Source organism: Vicia villosa, unplaced genomic scaffold (assembly GCF_029867415.1).
Source record: "Vicia villosa cultivar HV-30 ecotype Madison, WI unplaced genomic scaffold, Vvil1.0 ctg.002811F_1_1, whole genome shotgun sequence".
NCBI lineage: Eukaryota > Viridiplantae > Streptophyta > Magnoliopsida > Fabales > Fabaceae > Vicia > Vicia villosa.
Window position 1 is genome coordinate 211924 of NW_026706038.1, and position 14862 is coordinate 226785.

Sequence of the window (14862 nt, forward strand, 5' to 3'; positions counted from 1 at the left end):
AAAATCCCAGCCAAAAAGTTCAAAAAGCCACCGATCGCTGAAATAGTCGGTGATGGTGAACGAGGAGACAATCATAGCAACCAGGGTTCTGCCAAACCCTCTCTCTCTTCTAATGAAGAAGATTATCATTCTAGAGACGAACAGGATGATGACAAGTATCAGCAGTTGGAAGAACGCATGAAAGCTATGGAGATACAAAAAATACCTGGCTTAGATTTCAATGATCTAGGACTCGTCTCGGATGTTGTTATCCCTCCAAAGTTCAAAGTTCCTGTCTTTGCAAAATATGATGGAGTTTCCTGCCCAAAACTACATCTGAGGTCCTATGTAAGGAAGATACAACCTCACACAACAGATAACAAATTGTGGATTCACTTCTTCCAAGAAAGTCTGTCGGGTACACAACTCGAATGGTACTACCAGCTGGAAAGTACAAAAGTTCATACCTGGGAAGATTTAGCTGCTGCTTTTTACAAACAGTATCAATACAATGCTGATCTTGCACCAACCCGTACTCAACTCAGGGGCATGTCCATGGCACCAAAAGAAAGTTTCAAAGGATATGCACAAAAGTGGAGAGATATGGCTGGAAGGGTTCAACCACCCTTATCTGATCGCGAGCTGGTCGGCATGTTCATGGGCACTTTAACTTGCCCTTTCTATAGTCATTTGTTGGGAAGCTCATCATCAGGTTTCACTGACCTGATATTGACTGGGGAACGTGTCGAAAGCGGCATTCAAAATGGAAAAATTCAAATAGGCTCCTCCTCTGGTACTACAAAAATGCCCATCAGTGGGAGAAATGAGGTCAATACAATGCAAATTCAGAAAGATCGCAAGAATGAGCATCACCAATCTGTAGGGGCAGTTCTGATCTCCGCATCTGCGCCTCAAAAAGATCAACCGCCAAAATAAACGCGTCGACCAGATGCGCCAAGAAGAAATTTCACCAGAATCAATATGCCGATCTCTCAGGCATTGCAGCATTTGCTAAAAGCAGATCTGATCATATTAAAAGATCCTCCAAAGAATGTCAACACTTCCTCTCCGAGTTATCGCCCCGATGCAACGTGTGCGTATCACTCAAACTGTCCAGGACATGACGCAGATCAATGTTGGGCCCTGAAAAATAAAATACAAGACATGATAGATGCTGGGGAAATTGAGTTCGATCCTCCAGAAACTCCAAATGTCATCTCGGCACCCATGCCGAAGCATGAAAAAACTGTCAACGCTATCCTAGACACTGTTTACATCTATGATGTGACCGAATTGTCAACTCCGCTCCTCGAAGTCAAAGGAAAGCTAATCCAAGCTGGTTACTTTCCAGGTTGTGACCCTGATTGCTTTTATTGCTCATGCCTGCCCAATGGTTGTGAAAATCTGAGAATGGGAATTCAAAAATGGATGGATCGCCGTATCATTATGTTTGAGAGGCTCCCTTCTATGGACGTTTTATGCGAAGTCTTTGCAAACGGGATGAGAATAGAGGATGTCTCAGTGATCTCCAGCTCACCATTCAAAATCTCTGCCAAGGCTCCTTTCAAAATTTCCGCTACACTCAAAGTGGCATCAGTAATCATTGCTAGTCCAACTCCATTTCCATACTCCTCAGACAAATCTGTCCCGTGGGGTTACGACACTAATGTTTATGTCCATGGAGTTAAACAGGATACTTCGACTGAAGAGGCCACGAAGTTAACTGCTCCAACCGTGGATAATATTGTGGGTACTAGCAAGATCACGAGAAGTGGAAGGATCTTTTCACCAGAAATTTCTCCAAATGTTGCTACTGGTCCAGTCCAGGTCCCAGTTCCTAATCAAGATATCGACGCTCGAGGCAAAAGGCCACAAGTTGAGCCAGTTCAAATACCGGTGGAGGTCACTGTTAAAGATCCATCGAAGCAAGAAATGGAGGAAATATTGAAAATCATCTGCAAGAGTGATTACAATATTGTCGAACAACTGGGGCACACTGCTTCAAAAATCTCAATGCTGTCTCTGTTAAAGTATTCAGAAGCTCATGCCAAAGCTCTGATGAAGTTCCTGAAAGCTGCGCATGTGCCTCAAGAGATTTCAGTCGATCAATTTGAAAATTGTGTTGCCAATCTAACAGTGACCAATGGCCTCGGTTTCTCTGATGTTGATCTAACCCCTGCTGGAAAGAATCACAATAAAACCCTACATATCTCCATTGAATACAATGGCACCACTCTATCTCATGTGCTGGTAGATAACGGTTCTTCTTTGAACGTGTTAACAAAAACAGTACTGGAAAAGCTTGACTTCGAAGGAATTGTGTTACAACCAAGCGATGTTGTGGTAAGAGCCTTCGATGGGTCAACAAGAATAGTGTACGGAAAGGTGAATCTCCCAATCAGAGTGGGCTCTCAGATCTTTGATTCTACCTTTTACGTAATGGAAATTCACCCAGCATATTCCTGTTTACTAGGACGCCCTTGGATACATGGGGCAAATGCTGTAACTTCTACCCTGCATCAGAAGTTGAAATATCCAGTAAAAGGAAAGATTGTCACAGTTTATGGAGAAGAGGAATATGTGGTTAGTCACCTGAGCAATTCCAAATATGTCGAGTTGGATGACGAATTCATCGAAACTCCCTGCCAATCTTTTGAGGTGGTCTCTCCAGATGTCTCTACTACCAAGCATATTTCTGCTACTCTAACTGCAACTATGGCTTCTCTCAAAGATGCCAAAGCTGTGATCGAAAAAGGTGATTGCACAATATGGGGACAGCTCCTCGATATACCTTACAAGTCCGACAAGCTAGGCCTGGGCTATGATAGTGGAAATCAAAAGAATGATCAAAGTCCTTGTTCTGGAGGATTAATGTCACATTTCATCAGCCAAGGAGTAAACGCCATTGAAAACGATGGAGTGTTCTTGAACCATATCATTCAGCCATATCCAGATGAAATTCCACCCATTTCCATGGGAATGTGGGATACTTTGGGAGATCCAAGCGGCGGATATAATTATCAATATACCGCACCTCAGAATTCTTTTATTGCTATGGAAGATATTACCCCAATTGGATGGGGTGATCAATTTGAGAATGACAAAAGTCTCACAAGTCCTAGCACTCAGCAATATCATAATCCACCTAAAGAAATATGGGATACGCTAGGAGAGCCAAGTGGCAAATACGACTTTATGGTGAAATATTCCGCTCCTCCGAGCTCACAAGTCGCCATGGAAGACATTGTCCCAACTGGATGGGATGAACATTATGATGACAATTTTACTCCTGAAAACACCAGGGAAACACCAAATAACGAGGGTTACTTTCGGTCACAGTACACTACTCAGCAGACTGCGCAAGTCTCCCTCAAAGACATCATCCCGACTGGATGGGACGGCCTTATCGAGCATCTCGCTCAGCCAACAGAGATATCTCAGCCTGGGCTCTCGTATTCAGCAGAGTATATCACTTATCCCGAAAGATCACCGGCTCATTTCCCCACCAATGAAATCAATGCTGTGGGAGATGAAGAAGACAACTGCAACTAGAACAGCTGGATACTCCCTGCTCACAACAATGGATTGAACAACTGGAAAACTGAGGATGTGATCTCCTTCGATCAGGAGTAAATGCAATTTCTTGTTTTCTTTGTGTATATTGTGCAAAGATAAAAATGGTTCCTGTACTATCGAACCATGAGCTTGAAAGTCGTGTGCCTTGCCCGAAGCACACTGGTCCTTTTATAAGGGCTTATCATATCATGAGCATGTGCATTCAATAAAATCATGGGACGTTTGCATATTCAAATTTTGTGATCCTTTTTTCTTTCTTACTTTGCTTTCAAATAGCTATGTTTTCTCACACACACTCACATAAATAAAATGCAGATTCACATTCACATTGGATCCAGTCGATAACGATTCTGCTATTGCCCGTCATGACTTTGAAAATCCGATCTACCAAACTGAGGACGAAAGTGAGGAAGATTGTGAAGTACCAAGAGAACTTGCAAGGCTGCTAGAACAAGAAGAGAAGGCTATACAGCCTCATGAGGAACCAATTGAGGTTATCAACTTGGGCAGCAACGAAGAAAAGAAAGAAGTCAAAATAGGGGCTGATTTAGAACACAGTGTCAAGCAAAGACTGATTCAAATGCTGCAAGACTACGTCGAGATATTCGCCTGGTCCTATGAAGATATGCCAGGCCTTGGCACGGACATTGTGGTTCATCGCCTGCCAATCAAAGAAGGTAGCACTCCAGTCAAATAGAAACTACGGAGGAGTAGGCCTGATATGTCAAAAAAGATCAAAGACGAGGTTGAAAAGCAATTCAATGCCGGCTTCCTAAAAGTTGTAAGTTATCCTCCTTGGATAGCTAACATCGTGCCCGTACCTAAAAAAGACGGGAAAGTCAGAATGTGTGTAGACTACAGAGATCTAAACGGGGCAAGCCCCAAAGATGATTTCCCTTTACCTCGCATTGATGTACTGGTTGATAATACCGCACAATGCAAGGTATTCTCCTTTATGGACAGATTCTTAGGGTACAATCAAATCAAGATGGCACCCGAAGACATGGAAAAAACAACCTTCACAACACCCTGGGGAACCTTTTGTTACAAAGTAATGCTCTTTGGTTTAAAGAACGCAGGAGCAACCTATCAACGTGCAATGGTAGCTCTATTTCATGATATGATTCATCAGGAGATAGAGGTGTATGTCGATGATATGATTGCAAAGTCCAACACCGAAGAAGAACATCTGGGTCATCTACACAAGCTGTTTGACAGACTCAAGAAATACAGGTTGCGACTGAATCCAAATAAGTGTACCTTTGGAGTAAGATCCGGCAAACTCTTAGGTTTCATCGTCAGTAGCAATGGTATTGAGGTTGATCCGGCCAAGGTCAAACCCATTCAAGAAATGCCTATACCCCGTACCAAGAAACAAGCCAGAGGATTCTTGGGACGTCTGAATTACATCGCCCGATTTATTGCCCACATGACTACTACTTGTGTGCCGATCTTCAAACTGTTGAAGAAAGATCAAGTGGAAAGGTGGAATGACAAATGCCAGTTAGCCTTTGACAAAATCAAAGAGTATCTCCAAAAACCGCCAATCTTGTTACCACCTGTGGAAGAAAGACCTCTGATAATGTACCTAACTGTGTTAGAAGATTCAATGGGGTGTGTACTGGGGCAACATGAGTAGTCCGGCCGAAAGGAGCATGCAATCTACTATCTTAGCAAAAAGTTTACCGATTGTGAAACAAGATACTCACTACTCGAAAAAACTTGCTGTGCCTTAGCATGGGCGGCTCGCCGACTAAGACAGTATATGCTAAATCACACCACTTTCCTAATCTCCAAAATGGATCCTATCAAGTACGTGTTCGAAGAATGTTGTGGCCCGGTTTATCAAGCACAATCTCATTTGTCGGTATGGCATCCCTGAACGGATCATCACAGACAATGGCACAAATCTAAACAACAGAATGATTACTGAACTTTGCACACAGTTCAAGATCAAACATCATAATTCTTCTCCATATCGATCAAAGATGAATGGCGCAGTGGAAGCTGCCAATAAAAACATCAAGAAAATCATACAAAAGATGATAGTAACCTACAAAGACTGGCATGAGATGTTACCTTTTGCTCTTCATGGTTATCGCACATCTGCGCGTACTTCAACAGGGGCAACTCCATTCTCCTTAGTCTATGGTACGGAGGCAGTTCTCCCAATTGAAATTCAGATTTCTTCCCTAAGGATTATGAAAGAAGCCGATTGGATTCAGACCCGGTTGGACCTGATAAACTTGATTGATGAGAAGAGACTCGCAGCTATTTGTCATGGTCAGTTGTACCAAAAGCGTATGATCAAAGCCTTCAACAAGAAAGTCAAAAGTCAGGCATACCAAACCGGCGGCTTGGTTGTCAAACGCATCATCTTACCTCAAGGTGATCCCAGAGGCAAGTGGACTCCCACTTATGAGGGACCATTTGTAATCAAGAAAATATTCTCCGGCAGTGCCATGTTGCTTACCACCATGGATGGCGAGGATTTCCCACACCCTGTGAATGCGGACATAGTCAAAAAATACTTCGCTTAAAAAGAAAAGCTCGCTAAGTTGAAAACCTGAAAGGGCAACTTAGGCAAGAAAATGAGCGTCTCGGTGGATTGAAAACCCGAAAGGGCGGTCCAGGCAAAAATTAGAGACTAAGTAATACTATCCCGGTAGGCTGAAAACCTGAAAAGGCAGCCTGGGCAAAAGTTAGGGATTAAAGCGTACAACTATGTTCTGTTTAGCTGCCTATTCACCTTCAAGATTCAACACATCAAAGACACCGATCAGTCCAATTACTTTCTTCCAACAAGCGAGGGATGAGATGTTCGAGGACAGATTGGCAATAGCAGAATTGAAACCTGACTGGATTGTTTTCACATAGCTATTTATCTTTATAAATATTTTCCAAAGCTTTATGACAATTTCCTACTATTAGGATTTTTGTTTCCTTGAACTAATCAGCCTATCATGGCTCTTTTTCAAAAATCAATGCAGCTTAGGCTCAAAATCAACGTTTTCACTTTTTCTGTTTTGAATACGTAAACGTCCCAATGATAATTTTGAATGAACATGTGCATTTGAATATGATTGATGTTTACCAAAAAAAAACAGGAACAACATTCAGGTAATGTCTCAATCATTGGGACATCATCCCGAAATCAGCATCAGAAGAAAATCTCCAACAGAGATTCATTTCTCAGCAAATTCCTCGATAAGATTTTTCTCTCCAAACGAAGTGATTCGAGAAATCTTATCCCCCAGCAGGGCTGTTCCAGATTACTATCTCCAGAAGGTGTGGTCTCCACACCAGGACTTGGTCAAATAGTGCATCGGAGGATTATGCATCTTCCTCATTCCCACTCAAAAGATCATCAACAATCACAATACCTTCATCTCCAGATGATTGACTAGCTGGGATTTATTTTCCCAATCATACATCATACATCATACGCATATTCATACACAGCATATAATGTTTCATGACAAACGCATACATAACATGCATATTTCTCCTTTAGTTAGAGAATCTCATGCATTACATACATCACGCCATTGCATATCACTAACTTGGTTTTTCAGGCAGACGGATGTCTTCAACAAAGATGTTCTCAATCACATACAATGTTCCCCTTGAACTCTATTCAAATTAGCAGTCCTCTCAGATATAATCAAGCCAAGGATTCGTTCTGAAGAGATCTCTCCTTTTCAAATTACTTATCAACTCAAAAAACAAGCAACGCAGATCTAAAGCTGATACCTCAGACGGTTCCAGAACGATCTACCATCAAAGATCTAAAGCTGATACCTCAGACGGTTCCAGAACGATCTACCATCAAAGATCTAAAGCTGATACCTCAGACGGTTCCAGAACGATCTACCATCAAAGATCTAAAGCTGATACCTCAGACGGTTCCAGAACGATCTACCATCAAAGATCTAAAGATGATACCTCAGACGGTTCCAGAATGATCTACCATCGAAGATCTAAAGCTGATACCTCAGACGGTTCCAGAACGATCTACCATCAAAGATCTAAAGCTGATACCTTAGACGGTTCCAGAACGATCTACCATCGAAGATCTAAAGCTGATACCTCAGACGGTTCCAGAACGATCTACCATCGAAGATCTAAAGCTGATACCTCAGACGGTTCCACAACGATCAACTTTCAAAATCTAAAGCGGAAAAACTTTGGATAGTTCCATAACAATCATCCTCCTAGACTTAAAGCGGTAACCTTGGACGGTTCCGAAACAGTCAACACAAAGACTTTCAAATCCTTCATCAAGATATAATCAATGGATTCATTCTGATGAACAAACCATCAAACACATTTGCCAGGGGGCATCTGAAAGCCCATCCCGGGTAATGTTTCAATCTTCCTACCACATTTCTCAGACAACATTCAAAGACAAATTCCAACATCACTCCCGATGGAGGTAAGTGCAAATTTTCAGGGCATCTAAAATATTCAATCATCTTCCACCTTCAGATTTCAGACAATCTCTTCAGGTTTAAGAAGATTGAATAGGGGCAACTGTTATACCCCAAAATTTGCCCGCATATTTTTTCAAGAAAACTTCAATCTAAAAATTAAGAGTTTCATATAATCTTGGATTTTCACATCCTGATTTATGAATACTTGATTTTTAGAATTTTTTCTTATACAGTATTTTGGCTTGCTGTTGAATTTATTCTTACCGAAACGCCAGTTACTGTTTATTACTTCACACACGCTATTTATTTGATATTTATTTACAAATAAGTAGTACTGACGCAATTGGTACAAAGTTAAAACTTTTGCAGGCGCAGAGTCCGGGATTCAGACTGTACTGGTAACAAGTAAATTATTATTAATTGTGGTTTCCCACTAACTTTTGTACTATATTCCATTATTTTCAAAATCTCTTTTCAAATCTCTTTTTCAAAAATCAAATCCTAACTTTATTCTATACATCTCTCTTTTTCCCAACACTATCATACACTTTCTTTCAAATCTTACTTCCACTCAAATTTTCCTTTTGTACGGAATCACTTCATTCCCCAACGTCTCTGTCCTTCTTTTCATTCTATAAATACCTCTCATTTTTTCCATAAAATCTCACATCAAAATTCTAAATCATTTCTCAAATTTCTACTTCATATCCATTCTCTCTTCCTCCCCGGCAAAATGGCAAAGCGGATGGAAACATGTTTTCTTATGGTCATCACCATTGCTACGGTGATCATGTCCTTCTTCTGTCTGCATAGTCCTGAAAAATGTGGACCTGCGATGGTTACACTCCCGATCATCTATTTTCTGTTGGTCATAGCATGGGTTATTAATCGTCATTCTTAAAGTTTGCCGTATCTCTTATTTTCTTAAATGTACCGTTTACTCGTCGTACCGTTCATTATAGTATGTAATGTTTGTACTGTCAGTATAAAATGTTGTACTATTTGTCATATTGTTGCTTAATTATTCAGATAATATTTTGTGTGTTTTCTGCCAGTCAAATATTTATTTTTCTGTGCATTAAATGATTTTCAGGGTTATTATCGGTAATTTTGCTCGCATACAGTATATATTATTTATTTATTATGTATGTGTTTTTCTAACAAGTCATGTAAATAAATTTTCACCAATCACATAAAACAAAAACAACAAAGAGAAAATTAACTTTGACTGTTGATTTTTCACTCTAGCTGTTACATGCCTGAATAGTCAGTTGACAGTCAAACTGCTGACAGTACAATTCTCCGTGTTTTGTACCATCAATCAAATCAAACTTTTGAATTTAAAAATTCCAAGATTTTTGTCCTAGAAGTCTTCTGAATATCACATGATTAGCAGAGACTCAGCACTGCACAAAAATCAGGTACGCTTAACTGTCTCCTACACAAACAGTCCCTGATTAGGGTTTATTGTTTTTTCAGGAGAAACAAGTTTTTGAGACCTCAAATGGATTTCATGGACCTCCATACATCTCAAAGTACCATCATACAAATTTTCAAACTTCAATTCACTCAGACGCACCGTCAGCAGCTCAAACAGTCAACAGACGACCCGTTTGACCAAAAAAGTCAACAGACAGTCAAAAATGAAATTTTTTGTCAACATCCATATTTTGTCAAAGGATTCATCATTTGATCATTGGATGATCATAATTCATCAAGGAAAGATCAAAAATCAACAAAACCCTAAGATTCAAAATTAGGGTTTTCTCCTAAAAAGTCAACTGAACTTTGACTGGTCATAACTCTCTCATCCTTCATCCAAAAAATTCAAACCAAAGCTCATTTTGAAGGAAATTCAATTATCCTTCAAATTAAATTGGTCCCATGGTCATTAGGTTCACCATTTGAAAAATATGAACCAAGACATTACATGTCATTTTCAAAGTCAACAAAAAGACACTTTTTTCAAAAGGATACACAAGGAGCATCAAAAATCATTTTGACATGAGACCAAAGACATTGGTTAGAGGACTCTTTGAGGTTTCCAAAAAGTGCAAGATCACCTTCATATGACAAAAATTGAGGGATTTACACCTTGTTGAAGTTGGCTAAATTTTGGGAAAATGCATAAAACCAACACTGCTCAAAAATGTATTTTTTCCAAATGGGGCCAAGTTTTCATAGTTCAAACATGTTTACCATGATACAATGGGCCTCCCACGACCAAGACAAAGCCCACATCATTTTTATTCATTTTTGGTTTAATTTTATCCCATTTAAAATTAAATTGAAAATGGAAAATGGAAGGATAATGATGTAGCTTTAATCTTAAGCTAAAGCCTCCACAATTGACTCAATTCCGCAGCAAGAAACAAGTACAGCAGGCCTAGGGCAAGAGGTGTGGAAAAATTAAGCCATGGTTGCTTAAAATTCAAGCTTGATATATTAAAGAAATCAAGAATTCAACAAAGACATAAATGCTTCTTAACTTAGTTTATAAGCACTTCAATGCTTATATAAAGGCTATATCACTTCAGCAAAGAAGAGAGGACGAATTTAGAAGCTCCCATAGGCATATATCACTCTTGTAACAACTTGTAAAAATTCAAAGAAACTTGAAATTCGAATTTTAAGTTTAAGTCATTTTCAATACAAACTAAGCATTCAAACATCATCTCTGAACTTCATTGAACTTGTCCAAGTAAATTTAAAGTATCAAAACCTCACAAATCGAGCCCCAAAAGCCACAGTTTGTTCAAACATAAATCAACTCGTATTTGATCATACACGCATGCTTAGCAAGATGTAGACATATATTTGAGTTTAGTTTGATGTGTTGATCATTTCTGGAAGTTTAATTATGTTTTGGATGCTTGTATACGAGGTTACCATTTTTAGGGTTCTTAGATCCTATTTAGGGATTTTCGTTACAAGCAAAATTAGAAGAAACTAAGGCCATATTCGAATTCAGAAGAGAAAACCCAGTCAAAAGAGCATGTCGCGAAAAATTTATGTTATGGTTTAACCCTATTCGCTATTTTGCAGGTTTAGAACACATCTATTATAGCGCTTTTTTCATAAAAACGCAGTTAAATGTGCTGGCTGGAGGTTGAAGATGATGAGGTGTCCTCACCTCATTGGATAGAACGCGCGCGCCAGTATTTTTGAATCCTGGGTTCCCATGTGCGCTTTCCATCATCTTTCCATATGCCCTCAATATCTGAGCCATCTGATCTCATTAACTCTCAATCCAACGCACCAAAACACTCTCCATAACATGGACCTCATTTAAATACCACACCTGATTATTTTATTTTCTATTTTCATTTTAATTTCTTTGCAAAATTAGTTTAAATAATTCTAAAAATCCAAAAAATACACAAAAAATATTTTTAGGCTTCTAAAATAATATTTTATTTTCTGATATAAAAATATTTTATTTTTCTTCATAATTTAAATATTTTGCATAATTAATTAGTTTATATTTATATATTTGCTTTTTAATTATTTCAACCAATCAAAAAATCATAAAATTTTTTGTTCTTTATATTAAATATAGTTTATATATTATAGGCTAATTTTGTACATATTTAGAATAATTTTCTCTTTAAGTTTTAATTATTTGTGTAATTATTTATATAATTATGTGTTAATTAACTTAATAAATTTCAAATCAATTTCAAAAATCCCAAAAAAATTAGTTTTGTTTTAAAATTAATTAACAAGCATTTTGAACATATTTTGAACTTAATTTTTAGGTTTGAAATTTATTTTCATCTTTTTCCTCATTTTAATTTAATTAATCATGCATTAATTATAGTTAAAAACAATCATAAAAAATCCAAAAACATTTCTTTTATTTCCTTGCAATTTAAATTCCTAGATAAATGTATAGGTTGTCAAATTCATGTAAATAGCGTAGTTTACATTTCCTGCACAATCGATGTAATAGCGTAGATTTACTTTCCGCATTTTACATTTCCGCATTTTAAATTCCAGCACATATAAACTGCGTGTATGCCAAAGATAAAATTGAATCGTTAGATCACTAACTTCAAAGATAAAATATCTGAATCCAAACACAATCACACTTGCACCTCTTAGGGTAATCCCTTTCTCATTCTTTTCAAAATCAAAAAATCAAATTCTACTATTTCGAGTACAAAATCGAACTTTTGTTTATATCCGGTGAAAGGATAGATTTTTAAAGGAAATAGGATAAAGACCTTATAACTCAGGGTAGACCTCCTAATTTGCTTGCTCAAATCAAAACAAACAAATCTCTCATATATCATTGTTTTTCAAAATAAAACTTTCAAAAAGACAATACTTTGTATATATCCAAACAAGGATCATTACGAAGTTAACGTTCTTTTTTCAAAACATCTTTTGAAAGATAAAAACACTTTGTATACATCCGCACAAGGATCATTACAAAGTCAATTTACAAAGGTATTTGGAACCACATACGAGCATTTCAAGGCAATCGAAAAGTAATTGAAAACAAGTGAGCTAAGCAAATTAAAGAGCCCATGGATAACCATGGATACAAAGGGTGCTAACACCTTCCCTTTGTATAACCTACCCCCTTACCCAGAATTTCTTAAAGGTCTTTTTTCTGTTTCTTTTATAAACCTTTCCTTAATTGGATAAAATAAAAGGTCGGTGGCGACTCTCTGATTTTCAAACACAAAAGCAGAAATAAAAAGAGTCAGTTCGCGTATCTCTCCGCGAGAGGTATGGCAAAAAACCGAGTGGGCGACACAATCCATGAACAAATGGAAAGAAACTGCCAAATAAGACTACATCAAGTAAGGGCATAACTAACTAGATTTTTCTGTTCATGAGTATGATCGAACAGAAGTATTGAAGAATAGATCATCCACGATGAACGAATTCAGTGGGGAATTAAAATGAAGTGAACGCTTTTCTGCCTAGAGATTTTCTAAATGAAAGAGGACTCTGATAAACTTTTGTTTACACATGACGACAAAATGAATGTATGACTGTCTTTTATGCATGTTAATGATGTGTATGCTGCCAAAACTAGCACAAGATTTAAATCAGTATAGACAAAATACAACAGTAGTATAGTTAAGCATGTCTCAAGCAGAACACTCGAGGTATCATCTGCAAACATGAGCAAAGAGTAGCCACAATTATATTTTGATGGCTGAGAATGAATTCTTCCAAACACTGGGGAATCACTGAAGCTGGTTCTTTTAACATCCTTACATCATGTCAGGGACACACTAAACTGGAAACTATGTTCTTTTGACCATGACGGCATCACCATTTCCATTCCTTCTGGTATACTCATGTATCAAAATAAATCCTTTTTATATTTTTCAAAAGAATTTGTTGAAATTAAATTTTCCTTTTGTTTCAAAAATTACTATAAACAATAAATGACATTTAAGAAGTAGAAAGAAGTAAGATTTCAAATAATTGGATAAGGGCTCAAACTTCATTAATAGAATGGTAGTCTGCAAATGGCAAGACCCCATGGATGATTACAAAGTTTGGAAAGTGGTAATTTTTTGGAAAAGATACATTGAAGTGCAATGACCCTATCCTCTCTCACAACTTCAAATCTCTGAGCTAAAGCTTCTGTCAAAATGTGTTGAACTTCTCATGACAAACAAATGATTGTCGATGATCGATTCTTGTCTGATGTAGTTATTTGCCATGAATCCCTAACTTTTTCCAGGACCGCTCTTTCAGGTTTTCAGTCCACAGGGTAATTTATTCTGTTTATGTCTCTAACTTTTTCCTGGACCGCCCTTTCGGGTTTTCAATCCACCGAGACGCTCTTTTTGCCTAAGCCGCCCTTTCGGGTTTTCAACTTAGCGAGCTGTTCTTTTATCATTTTTCGGCGAAGTATTTCTTGACTACATCAGCATTCACGAGTCGTGGGAGTTCCTCTCCATCCATAGTTACAAGAATTAAATTACTGCTAGAGAAAGATTTCTTAACAACATATGATCCTTCAAAATTAGGAGTCCACTTGCCCCTTGAATCAACGGTGAAAGACATGATCTTTTTGAGCACGAGGTCGCCTTCTCTGAATACACGAGGTCGAACCTTATCAAAAGCTTTCTTCATTCTTTTCTAGTAACTCAAAATATGATTTAAGGGCATCCTAATCAATATTATAGTCCATCCATATCATTCATTTGAAGAGGAGAGCTTGATTCATTTGGAAATCACAAGACAACCATTCATTTGGAAAAAGTCAACTATACAAATCAACCTTTGACTTTCAAGGAAAATAGTCAACCATGGACTTTTAAGGATCCAAATCATCATCATATGGATATTTAAGACATTTGATCAAAGAAAATTCAAAGAATTCATCAAGAATCAAAAAGTCAACAAAAAGTCAAACTAGGGTTTTTAAGTGTATTTTGACCTAATTCATGGATCTCCAAATTTTGCTCACACACTCAAAAATCTCCCAACATGAAAGTTGTAGATCTTGGAAAAATAAACAACTTATCAAATTGGAACTTTTTTCTAAAAGTGATTATTTTGAGAGATATGGAATTAAGAAGATAACTTTCAAAAAGACTTAGAGAAATTTTCAGGTGTTTTAGTTGGTTTTTTTATAACTTTATGGCCATTTTTCTCAATTATCGAAAAGCAGTTTGAGGAAACTTTCAACTACTCATTTGAAGTATGTAGCAAGGACTTTCTAAAGAGCCAAGTAGCATGAAAATCCATGGCTCCATCCATGAGATATGATTTTGTCAATATGGCACCATGAACACTTGAAATGGAGCATTTTTATGAAGAACAAAGTCCCAAATTCATCTAAATCTATGGGAATCTCGCAAGTACAGCCATTTTAACTTGTTTAAGAGGCCATAATTAG